General features: G+C 42.3%; 1 pseudogene; it reads right to left on the bottom strand.

The window, feature by feature from the left end:
• Positions 1-2,575: 2,575 nt before the first annotated feature.
• On the bottom strand, positions 2,576-7,311 carry LOC103732560 (annotated as a pseudogene).
• Between the last annotated feature and the right edge of the window lie 4,238 nt (positions 7,312-11,549).

The raw sequence follows: 11,549 nt of genomic DNA, 5'->3' as shown, positions 1-11,549 counted from the left end.
CCTGATCACTGAACACAGTCACAATTGGGCTTGTTGATGGTTGTGCTCATTCATTAAAGGAGCTCCAAGGATGGTCGCTGGACCCTCACCTGAATATCCAGCCACTTTTCCTAGCCACTCATCCCAGCCAAGTAGTCCAGCCTTGAAAGACAAAAGATAAATGAGGAAGAACCTAATAGAGGGATGCTTCTGGAAGCCCTTGTCACTAAATTCCAATGGACTCTCATAGGAACATTTGAAAATTGCCCTATTCTGACTTTTTTCTAGTTCCGTCTAGAACTTGTAATGCTAATTACTCTTGACTTTACTTTTCCTTCACATCTCCCATTCATGATTCAAGGACTTTCTTCTCCCCTTATAGACAAAAGTTATGTAATTTGGGAGTCTTTTAGATAGACCCAGTGAAGGGGTATTCTAATTGCCTCACCCTGCATCCCTGTTCAGCATGGAAGAAGCCAAAGTGGTCCCCCCGCCCCAGCTATTCCCTATCGGCAGTTGTGGTAACCCTCCTTCAGAGGATGGTGTGATAAGAATAGGAGGTAGATATTGCATAGGCAGTTAGTGTAAAAAGACCCCAAGGAAATGTACTCACTTTCTGGGCTAAAATTTAAAATATCCTTGGGCCTGTTAGCAACATACTCTGTTCCAAGGCCAAAAACTGTCAAAAGTGTTTGGGAGCTTGTAACTAGTCCTTAAAAGATTTTAGGGTTACCTCTTCAGTGGGGGGAATGTTGGAGGGAGGGAGTGGGCATGGATTTGATCAAAACACCTTGTGTGTATGTATGAAATTCTCAATAAAGTTTTTGTAAAAATTAAAAAAGAAAAGAAAAGAAAAATAGTCAGGGAGTGGTGGTGCATGCCCTTGATCCCAGCACTTGGGAGGCAGAAGCAGGTGGATCACTTTGAGATCGAGGCCATGGTCTACATAGTGAGTTCCAGGCCAGCTGGGACTACAGGGAGAACCTGTCCCAATAAACAAATAAACAACTAATGAAAAACAAACAAAACAAAATAAATCCTTAAAAAAATGACCAGTTTTTTTTTTCATCGACATTGTGAGTCATACATGTTTCTGTAGAGAAGTTTCATTCTTTATCTATGCATTTTGATTACTTAAAATATAGTTCACAAATTAAAGGCTGTATATTGGCTCAGTTCTCCTATCTAGAGAGAGCTTGGCATCTTAGTTACTGCCAGTGGTCGTGTGATGACCACTCTCCTCTCTCTTAGCAAGAGCTCACATCTTTTCATCTGTTCACGTATTTCATCCAATACAGCCATGAAATTGCTTATCAGTGGCAGTAACAGAAGGCAGCTCTGGGCTTTGAGAACAGATTTAAGAAACTCAGGAATGATTATACAGAAGTTAGATGTCTACATACAAAACACTAAGATGGCATCAAGGGAATCTCTCATCTCTTTTATTACTAATAACACTGCATTTGAAATCTCTGTATAATCAGGATACGTCAGCTCCAAGCCATATCTACTTGCTTTTGTAAGTAGTTTAACACTTAATACATAATGGAAATAACACAGATTGTCCCTCAGGATTCTTTCTAAGGAAGAAATAGGGAGTAAAGGTCATGAATAGAATACTGAAATGATGAATACCAAGAATGGGGCAAAATTCTTTTCACACACAATACCATCTCAGTTATGAGTCTGCATTAACCACCATCCACTGCAAAAAGAAGCTTCTCCTCACTGTCTATCTCTAGTGCTTTGTATTTAGTGCCAACACCTTTCCAGACTTGTTTGGGCCAATGTGATGCTGCCATCCTTGGCTCTGCCCCTCTCACACTTGTCTGCATTGGGAAATCCTGCACTATGTACATTTCAACATTTTTGCCACATTTGGTTCCTTTGTTATTACCATCCTGGTCTACTGCACTCCAATTCCTTACCATCTTTACAGAGTTAGTGCTTGCTACTTTTTGCTTGAAAGTCTCTAATGCTTTCATGAAGAAAACAAACCACAGTAAATGCTGTTGAGAATGTGGGGGACAGTGAGGAACTCTTATTCACAGTTGCTGGGAATGTCAATTATCTCAGTCTATGGAAATCAGTACAGTGTCTCAAAAAATGTAAAGTAGGAGCTGGAGAGATGGCTCAGTGGTTAAGAATACTGACTGCTCTTACAGAAGAACTGGGTTTGCTTACTGTCCATTAATTCCAGTTCCAGGGGATCTGACACCCTCTTCTGGTCTTCACTGGTTACTGTACAACACAGGTGCACTTACACACAAGCAGGCATAACACTCATACACATTAAAAAATGTAAAGTAAGGGCCGGAGAGATGGCTCAGTGATTAAGAGCACTGACTGCACTTGCAGAGGACCTGGGTTCGATTTCCAGCATCCACATGGTGGCTATGAGCTGTCCTTAACTCCAGTTCAAGGGGACTCTGAAGCCCTCTTTTGACCTCTGTGACATTGCATGACATGGGTGCCTCACATACATGCAGGCAATACATTCATGCACGTAAAATAAAAATAATAAAATATTTAAAAAATGTAAAGTAGCATTTTTTAAAAATAAAACAGGAATTTATTAAAATAGAAATATAAAATGTTAACAGCAGGAGTCCTTGAAGTCATCCAGGATCTTGTAGAACAGTATAGAGTGTTCTTGATCCAAGGTTGCCAGCTCCTTCTGGAACTCAGGGAAGAGTGCAGCAGCCAGCATAATGTTCCTCATCAGCAAGGGCAGGCTTGGGGGTGCACCTGACATCTTGATTCTGTTGCTCAGGAATGACTGAAGCACTCTTGGAGGACCATCCAAAAGGCTCTTGCTACTTCTTATCCTGAAGGCCTCCTGCATGGTATCTTTGGTTAGTGCTGCAGGGGTCACATCTGACTTGTCTACCCAGAAGAGCAGGTATTGCTGGGCTTGGATAAGGAGGCCAGGGAAGTCTCTTTCCACAGAAGCAAACTGCTCGATTTTGTTTTTCACAGATGCAAGGATCTGATAGAGTGGACACTAGGCTGGAAGACCATGTTGGTGTTGAGGAGAAAGGCCCACAGGTCAGCTGGGCGATTTTACAGATAAGCAGCAAGTTGACATGCAGAGAGTTCTCCAGCATGTTCTCCAGCTTTGACAAGACCACGCTGATGAATGGACCTGTGAATGGAGTTCTCTGAGTCCTCTCGGGATGGTGACTGGCCAAGGCAGTGTCCTCTCTGACCCCAAATGGGGAAGGCACGGTCTCCACAGCAGGAGTTTCTGCCACGAGGGAGTCGAAGTCATCCTCCTCCTCTCCTGTGTCCTTCTCCCCCTCTTCTCCTTTGCTCTCTTCTTTCCTTTCTTCCTTGCTTGTGAGAAGCAAGGAGTCAGGCATGGGGATGCTCTGGTCCATCGGGCCCTCAGTGCCAGAATCCAGCTCTTGAATGATTTGGTCATACTGGGAAATGACATCTTCACTCTCTTGGTTGGCAATGGACAGCTTTGACTGGGGCTCTTCCTCAGGCGTAGGGGCTTTGAACTCTGAGCTTGATTCCAGGACTATTTCAGGTTCATTCTCTTGCTTGGCTTTCTTGGATCTGTTCTGACACAGGTCTGAACTGTCCCTGCTTGACTGCAACTCTGCCTCTGTCTAGGTGCTGAAAACAGGGCCATTGCTTATGGGTGGACTCCGAGCCTCAGGCTGGGCTTCAGCTGGTGGGACTTTGTTTTGCTCCTGTGGCTCCCTGGCCTATTCTGAGTCTTTCTTGGCACACAGCCTGTACACCATCACATCATCCTGAAGTCTGACTTTTTGATGTAGGAGCCTTTGAAGAGAAGGATGGCATTCTCCTTCATCTCTTGGATGTATCTGGAGGGGATCAACAGGTGCTGGGGGTGCTGGAGTTTCCAGATCATCATAAGGCCCGGGGAGCCCAAGTCAGCCCTGAGGAGATCCCAGTGTCATAGCTGTCATCCCATTCCAGCTCCATCTGGTTCTTGTCCTTTGTCTGCCTTACCATCCTTGTGTGCTGTTGTGGGAGTCTGTTCTCAGGGTGGGCTGAGATTTCTCCGCTCTCCTCTGTCTGACTTTTCAGAAAGGTCTCAGGGTCTGGAGAGTCCCTATCATAGAGGGCTAACCACATCCTGCAGTCCCTCATGCATCGGAGGATGTTGGTGTGGGCCTCCCAGAGGTACTGAAGATAACTAATGTCCAGGGCTTTCCCATACTCTACAATGGGGAGGGTAGGGATGGTGAAGAGGGCACTTTGGGTAGCAGCTGTTCCTCGGGCCCTGAAGCATCATGGGTACACTTTGACCAGAGAATATAGTCCCTCTCTTGGTTCCCAAGCGTCAGAGTAATGCCAGTGGCAGAGCAGATAACGGTCAAGGCAAGCAGCTTGGCTGCAGACACGGAGTAGCAGTCTTGCTCCTTCACAGCCCACCTCTGACTCAGCATCATGTGATTGCAGGGGATCAGACATCTTAAAATCAGTTGCAACATCACATCTTCATAATGTAAACTGATAAGAGTTCTGAATAGCGCTAGGGACACCACACAAAGCCAAAACGGGGTGTTGATTCTGCTGGTGAGGCTGTCAAGAATATGGACATTCTCATGTTGGTGCAGTAGGATGAAAGAAAGGAAGATCTCCAGGAGTGGTGGCTCAGTGATGTTGTGAAGGAAAAGGTCCAGGTATGCAGTTGTGGTCATCACCTCCTCCACCATCACCTTATGAGGGCAGGAGCCAAGACCGGTGCTAAAAATCCATTGTAAATGTAGCTGACAAGCTGACTGCAGATCAAGGGGTGAACCACCTGAGACAAAAGGAGCAGAAGGCAGGGTTCAGTCTCAAACAATTCTGTGTACACCCTGGATGACTGCATTGCAAAACTCCAGGGAGTTCATGAACTGCACAAGGGAGGGCAGCAGAAGCCAATCATCTTTGAGGAGGCAATGCCACTCTTCATCCTTTTCTTCCAGCTTTGTGGGCAAGGAAGAGTAGAGCCCACTGAGTCCAGTTGCAAGTACTGGACAGAGTAGGTGTTCTTCACAATGTGATGGGCCACCATGGTGCTCTCAGCAGAGAGAGACATGATAAATAACAGAGCATCCCGAGCTTGATGGCCTACTGTCCGCTTGCGATGAATGAAGGGTATCAGAAGGGAGAAAGTGAGGAAGTTGGCCGCCCCTTGGTCCTCATTGGTGTGGAAGAAAAGTTCCAGAATGGATGGATCTTTGGCAAGGATGGAGCAGAGCTGGTTGAGGAAGACTACCAGTTTCCCCTCCACAGTGGCAGTGGCTGTTCCCGAACAAGAGCTCAGCATATCAGGGGCTTCAGAGGCTTAAGGTACAGTAGAGGCTGATATGACTGGGTGACCAGCATCTCGTACATCCTTAGCTGTTCAATTTTAGTTTCATCAGTGAACTTTCATCTCAAACTCCAAAGGAAGAGCTTCTCCATGATATTCTCCAAGACGACAAATTCCAGAATTGGCCCTATTTTATCATCCTTGGCTTTCTTCTCAATTAACATGAAAATCTTGTGTTCTACATAGTTCTGCACAGCACTGGCCTCATCTGGGGGATAGACCCATAATTTACCTGCATGTTCTTCAAAGGATCATGCTTCTCTAAGATTTTCACAATCTGTAACCATATCAAACATGTCATCCATTTGCTGTTTACTGTAAAAAAACACACCACCACTGATTTTACCAAATTGGCACAAAAAATGCAGAAGGCAATATAATATGTATTAGACCCATAATTATCAAATACGTCAATAGACTAAAGGTAAACAAAGAGCAGAAATGCAAAAATAATAATGTTTTATATTCACAGGAGTAAAATGCATTAAATAAGTAAAAGAAGACCCAACTACCCATATTCTCCTATAAACAGAGTTTTTCTAGAGATTTCAGAAGAAGAATGTAACTCCTTGTACACTCATGAGAAACACTATGCTTCCCTCCTCCATTTGAAGGGGCATGCCCTCCAACCAAGCACAACACAGCAAGACTAAAGATAAAAGGAAATGGAAAAACAAGAGGACTATCACTAGCAGAATGAATTCTAACAAAATGCATATACTAAGACCAAAAATTTAAGCATTTGAAAGTTTCATTTAAGCCCCAAACAAAATCCCACTGAGATAATCAATCACAAAAGAAATCCCCAAACTTGGAGTAATATAAAAGTTTTGAACACAGCACGAATGACAGTGAAGGCATTTAATGCAACTAAATTAAATATCACCTGAATGTGTTTAAGGTGATACATTTTGTTCAGTATACTTCTAAGTCATACCACAGCCTTGATCTATTTCTCTCCCATCCCCTGCTGGATCCCAATACCTACCACCTCTTTCTGTCCATTGATATTTATATTTTGGGGCCTAGAAATTTAAGTCACTTTATACTCAATTTTTATTGTAACTTTGTGACTTGAGATTTCTATGACAATCTCATTCAATTTACTTCCTTTAAAATACATCCATGTGATAATTTTTAAAGCACCTGACATTTATCAATGACTTTACCTTTGCTTCTCTTTGGCTTTCTGAATTGCATACAATGCAGTATTTTCCTCCAGCAGTGCCCTCCTGGCCAGGCTCTGAACTACTGAGCCATCTCTTCAGACCCTAGGGTTGGGATTTCTAACCACTTCCCCACTTCTAGGCTGAAATTTCACCTGGCTTAAGCTTATGTGGGACTTACGAATGCCGTCACTATTGCTGTAAGTTCATATGAGTAACTGCCTTGTTCCCTGGAAAACTGTTTCCTTATGATCAATGGGCCTGGCAAGGTATGCCCACTTCGGCAATAATGGCACAAAGGTTACAGGGGTTGCTAACTACTTTTTGATTGCATTTAAGCTCTCCTTCACAAGACATAGCCCGTTCTTGCCACTGATATCAGGTCTTAGAACCTGTGACTAAACAAGTCATAGGCGGTAGGAGCGAGCCTACTACTATTATTCTGCCAAAGAGAAATGGCATTGAACTGACTACTAATGACTTATTGTTATATTCTTAGATTAATGTATCTCTCAGCTCTCACCACAGAAGGTTCCTCATGCAGCAGGTAGTGATTACCAAAAAAATCTACAAACTGGCCAATGTGCAGAGCATCAGAGGTTATAGAGTGCTTATCCTTAAATATGACACTAATATCAAACTTCTGCTTCCCAAAGCTCTGGATCACTGCAGAAGAGCTATGTTTTTTTAATGAAGGAATAATACTAAGGATTTTTAAAGGAATGTGTAAGATCATGTAAAAACATGGTTTTCATGTTATTAAAATAATGAATATTCAAAATCAAACGTTTTAGGACTGAGCAATCCACAGTCTCTTACCCTCTCCATGTTGACTAGCTGTAGGTCTCTGTGAAAATTGCTTTCTATTGCCAAAAGAAGCTTTCCTGATGAGGGTTGAGAGATGCACTGTATATAGGTATGGCAATAGCATTGGGAGTCATTTCAATACTGTGTCCATTTAGTAGATTCATAGTAGTCTCTCCCCTAAGAACTGTGACCTATAAAGCCACAGGTCCTTGACTCTGACATGAGTGCCAGGCTTGGGTTTCATTGCTTACAATGGGATTTAAATCTGATCAGAGGGTGGTTAGTTATTCCCATAATATCCATGCTACTCTTGTACTACTGGGCAAGTTGTCATTTTAGTTCATGGAAGAGGGAGTCAGAAAGATTGTAAGAGCCAGATTTGGTATATTACTTCAAAGAAACGGTGTTTTCTAGACAGCAGGGTGGTTGCACATATGAACTCACAGCAGTTGTGACAGTATACACAAGATTAACTCAAGCCCAAGCCATACAAAATTCTAGATTGGTGGGGCAGAGATAGGCAGGAGGTCCCACCCTTTGCTGAGAAATTATTGGCATTTAGTAACTGTTAGGACAGGAAGAGTTTTTAAGGTTGTGACTCTCATTCAACCACAGCCCAGGGCAAATTCCACTCCTGAAGAATATTTGTGGAACACATATTTGGGTCAATGTGGGGGAAAAAAACAGAATAGAAAGTTGGGTACTTAGGGTGGTAGGAGTGAATTTGGAGGAGTTGAGCAAGGGGGAGTTGAGCAAGAATAAGTGACTGTGTGTTCATAGGCTCAATTAATACATCTAAAATGCGACTCCTACAGCCAAGACCTAACATTATGGAAGTGGATAGGAAGATTGTAAGAGTCAGAGGACCAGGATGTCTGCTGCTAGAATGTGTATTCTAGTCATGATGAGAGCTTCATTCATGAAATCTTAACAATATGGTTGCCTAAACAAGACCTCCATAACTGATACCACCACTAGCCATGCCAATATGAATGAAGGGAACTTCACAGGTCTCTACCTCTAGAGTAACAGCTACAGATAATAAATGACCATTAAGGGAGGGAAAATCAGATTTTTCCAATCCCAAATGGTCAGTCTTTTTTTTTTTTCTTTTTTTTTGAGGGAAGAAAGTTTATTTGGCTTACAGGTTACAGTCCATCATCAAGGGATAGGAACTCAAGGCAGGAACCTGGAGCAGAACCCAAAGCAGACACCACAGAAGAACACTGCTTACTGGCTTGCTGCCTTTCTTATACAGTCCAGGCCTATCTGCTTCGGGGATGGTACCACCCACAGTGGGCTGAGCCTTCCTACATCAGTTAACAATGGAGAAAATGCCCCCACAGACATGTCCAAAGGCCAGTCTGACAGTTGGTTTTCATTGTCAACTTGATACAGTTTAGGAAGAGTCTCAGTGGAGAACTATCTGGATTTGCCTGGCCTCTGGATTTTCTCAGCTGGGTTAATTGAGGTGGGAAGACTCACGCTGAATGTGGGTGTCACCATTTCATGGGCTGAATGAAAAGGAGAGAGTGAGCTGAGCAGGGACGCCGTCATCTCCTTTGCTTCCTGACGGTGGATGTGCTGTGATCCACTGCTTCAAGCTCCTGCTGCTTTGACCCCCCCTCCCCATGATGGATTGTCTTGAACGGTGGGCTAAAATAAACCCTTTCTCCCATTTCTTTTTATCAAAGCAACAGGAAAAGAAACTAAGACATGGGGCTGGAGAGATGGCTGAGTGGTTAGGAGCACTGGCTGCTCTTGCAGAGAACCTGGGTTCAGTTCCCAGCACTCACATGGTGCCTCATAACTCCAGTTCCAGGGGATCCAATGGCCTCTTCTAGCTTCTGTGGACCTTGCATGCTTGTGGTGCACATACGTCCATATAGGCAAATTACTCAGTCTTAATCACATGTACACATAAGAACAGCAAAATAAATTCAATATATGTCTACATATATATGGCTAGATATATATAAAATAAAAGAAGACGTCATGAAATTCAGGGGGGGAATTGGATAAGGGAGAGGGTGGGTGGAAATGATGTAAATACAGTGCATGTACACTAAATTCTCAAAAAATAAAAATATTTTTAAAAGAAAGGTTAAAAAAAGATGTGTTGTTACATGTTCTGTATTTGGGTAACAGAATATTTGTGAGTTACTGGGGAAGCTGGCAAATGTACAATGCCATGTCAGCATGCTGAACAATCAGGGAATTCTTTTTTTTTTTTCTTCTTCTTTCATTTGTTTTTATGGGGCTTTTGGGTACTCTAACATTCCCCACTCTGAAGCGGTAACCCTAAAATCTTTTAAGGATTAGATACAAGCTCCCAAATACTTTCGACATTTTTGGCCTTTGGAACAGAGTATGATGCAAAGAGGCCCAAGGACATAGCGAGTTTTAGCCAAGAAACTGGCTACTTTTCTTAAAGGTCTTTTTACCCTAACTGCCTAGCCAATTCCTACCTCCTTTTCTTATCACACCATCCTCTGAAAAGGTTACCCAAATAACCAATAGGGAATGGGGAGGCAGACTGCCCTGACTTCTTCCATGCTGAACAGGGACACAGGGTGAGGCAATTGGAGTACCCCTTCAGTGGGTCTATCTAAGACTCCCAAATTACATAACACATCTCTAAAGGGAAAAGAAAGTCCTTGAATCATGAATAAGATATGTGAAGGGTCTGGAAACTCCCTTTCATGATGGCATTGATCTCAGAGGTAACAACAGAGTGGCCATGATCCCATTAGCATTACAAATTCTACACAGGGAACTAGAAAAAAGTCAGAACAGGGCAATTTTCAAATGTTCATATGAGAGTCTGTTGGAATTTCTTGACAAGGGCTTCCAAAAGCATCCCTCTATTGGGTTCCTCCTCATTTTTCTTTCGTCTTCCAAGGCTGGACTCTAGAGTGATGGATTCAGGATTTGCTTTCAGGTATTTTGATAGCTGTTGGAGTGGTTAGAATCAGTGTCAGTTCTCTCCCAAAGGTTTCTAAATAGGGGGAGAAAACAAATGTATCCATCATTTTAGAACAATAGCTGGTTGTCTCCCTTAGCTACAGGTGAGCACTATAGTATTGGAGACCAAATTTTGAAGTCTTACATCTGGGCAGCACTTTCTGGTTAGGAACAAAATCATCAATGAGAAAAAATTGTCTAAATAATTTTTTATATAGACTTAAGTCTAATGTCTGGGAAAGTAGCACTTTTATATGACCCTGCTATATTACTTTTGTGTATATACAAAGGAATATTTAAATCTGCTTTCTATAGAGACACCCAAATATCTGTATTTGTCATGGCACTTTTAATAATAGCCTAATTATGGAATGAGCTCAGGTGTCCATCAACAAATGAATGGATAAAGAAAAATGTGGTATATATGCACATTGCAGTTTTATTTAGTCACAAAGAATGAAATTCTGTGCTTTCAGGAAAATGGATAGAATTTGGAGATCATTTTATGCTAAGGAAAATAAGCCAGTGCCCCAAGGACAAGTATCACAGGGTTTCATGTTTCCTCTCAGAGGGAGACTCAAGGAGCAAAGCAAACAGAGTTGTAAGAACCCTGACAGTGAAGGTGATTATGAAAGTGTAATGTAGGGGTGACTATGAACACAGATCATTATATTTATGCATGGGAACAAAAACTTTTATTTGTTGACTAATATATGACAAAAAAGTCTCCAGTGTCTTCTCATTATTCATGAAGTAAGAGATAAAATCATTATTATGACCTACAAGGCCCTGTTTGTTTTCTTCTCCAATAATTAGAAACTTTAATATATACATGTGTTTCTGTATATATTTTTGTGAATGATCATAGTTCTACTTTCTTTTCAAAGCACAGGACTTTTTTTTTCCCTTTAAGAACGAAAACAAGTTTATTTTACATACGATGAGTCAAAATGCAAGAGTCAGAATACACTGACTCCATTTTGGCTAGCTGTTTCAAGCAAGCCTGGGCATGTAAAAGCCTTATAAGGTAGAAACAGAAACCTCTGACCCTATAGATAACAGTCAGCACATTCCAATGCCCAGAAGACAGCCCCTACCAATAAGAATCCTTCCCATACTCAGAACATAGAACCATTCGATCATTTTAAAGTGCATCTGGTGGGCTTCAGCAAAACTCCTTCCCTATAAAAAGTTTGCCCCACCCTGGTTCGAGACTCTCAGTACAGACTCCTTGGCGGTCTTTGGGAGTCACGAGATCTGGGCGTAAACACATAGTATAAAGAGTACAGTGGGCT

The sequence above is a fragment of the Nannospalax galili genome, unplaced genomic scaffold, assembly GCF_000622305.1.
Source record: "Nannospalax galili isolate Female #2095 unplaced genomic scaffold, S.galili_v1.0 scaffold975, whole genome shotgun sequence".
Taxonomy (NCBI): Eukaryota; Metazoa; Chordata; class Mammalia; order Rodentia; family Spalacidae; genus Nannospalax; species Nannospalax galili.
This window is presented reverse-complemented; position numbering and strand designations above follow the sequence as displayed.